The following is a 1,819-nucleotide window of genomic DNA, read 5'->3' on the forward strand; positions in this document are numbered from 1 at the left end:
TTTAGATTTTTCCAAGCCACAGGACTTCGGGTAGTAGGTAAAAGACAATTGTCGAATCCGAAAGTCCCGAAGACTAGGTCAATTTCTGATCGAAAGCAATACAGCAATGATACTGAAAAGGTCATGCACTGAACTCTGTTTGGATGGATTACGGCTATACGTAACGGCATAGAAAAAATTGCGATAGATAGTGTGGCCAATATTACCAGCTTCCATACGTCACTATGCCGCTGAAAGAGAAAAAAGCCACACATAAATGTACACTGCAATAAACAGCGCATATTACTTAAGGGCCCATTACTCATACTTAGCATAGACTTGACTTGACTTGAGAACTGTCACTTATAGTTCTGTTGAAAAAACATTGCATGTTACTGATTACTCAAAACTTAGCAACGGGTGTAACCGAACGTTACATACTCAGTTGAGAGCTATGGAGACAAAATAAGGGAAATCACCATGTAGGAAAATGAACCTAGGGTAACCCTGCAATGTGTTTGTACGACATGTGTATCAAATGGAAAGTATTAAAGAGTATTTAAAGAGGGAGTGGGCCATAGTTCTATAGGTGGACGCCATTTAGGGATATCGCCATAAAGGTGGACCAGGGCTGACTCTAGAATTTTGTTGTACGATGTGAGTATCAAATGAGAGGCGTTAATGAGTATTTTAAAAGGGAGTGGGCCTTAGTTCTATAGGTGGACGCCTTTTCAAGATATCGCCATAAAGGTGGACCAGGGCTGACTCTAGAATTTTGTTGTACGATATGAGTATCAAATGAAAGGTGTTAATGAGTATTTTAAAAAGGAGTGGGCCTTAGTTCTATAGGTGGACGCATTTTCGAGATATCGCCATAAAGGTGGACCAGGGGTGACTCTAGAAAGCGTTTGTACAATATGGGTATCAAACAAAAGGTGTTAATGAGTATTTTAAAAGGGTGTGGGCCTTAGTTCTATAGGTGGGCCAAGGGTGACTCTAGAATGCGTTTGTACGATATGGGTATCAAATTAAAGGAATAAAGGGTTTTAAAAGGGAGTGGTAGTAGTTATATATGTGAAGGCGTTTTCGAGATATCGACCAAAATGTGGACCAGGGTGACCAAGAACATCATCTGTCGGGTACCGCTAATTTGTTTATATATATAATACCACGAATAGTATTCCTGCCAAGATTCCAAGGGCTTTTGATTTCGCCCTGCAGAAATTTTTCATATTTTCTACTTAATATGGTAGGTGTCACAACCATTTTACAAAGTTTTTTTCTAAAGTTATATTTTACGTCAATAAACCAATCCAATTACCATGTTTCATCCCTTTTTTCGTATTTCGTATAGAATTATGGCTTTTTTTTCATTTTTCGTAATTTTAGATATCGAAAAAGTGGGCGTGGTCACAGTCGAATTTCGGCCATTTTTTATACCAATATAAAGTGAGTTGAGATAAGTACAGGAACTGAGTTTAGTAAAGATATAACGATTTTTGCCCAAGTTATCGTGTGAACGGCCGAGCGGAAGGACAGACGGTCGACTGTGTATAAAAACTGTGCGTGGCTTCAAGCGATTTCGCCCTTTTTCACAGAAAACAGTTATCGTCCTAGAATCTAAGCCCCTACCAAATTTCACAAGGATTGGTAAATTTTTGTTCGACTTATGGCATTTAAAGTATCCTAGACAAATGAAATGAAAAAGGGCGGAGCCACGCCTACTTTAAAATTTTCTTTTATTTTTGTATTTTGTTGGACCATATCATTACTGGAGTTGAATGTTGACATAATTTAATTATATACTGTAAAGATATTAAATTTTTTGTTAAAATTTTAC

The sequence above is a fragment of the Eurosta solidaginis genome, chromosome 2, assembly GCF_040869045.1.
Source record: "Eurosta solidaginis isolate ZX-2024a chromosome 2, ASM4086904v1, whole genome shotgun sequence".
NCBI classification, from domain to species: Eukaryota; Metazoa; Arthropoda; class Insecta; order Diptera; family Tephritidae; genus Eurosta; species Eurosta solidaginis.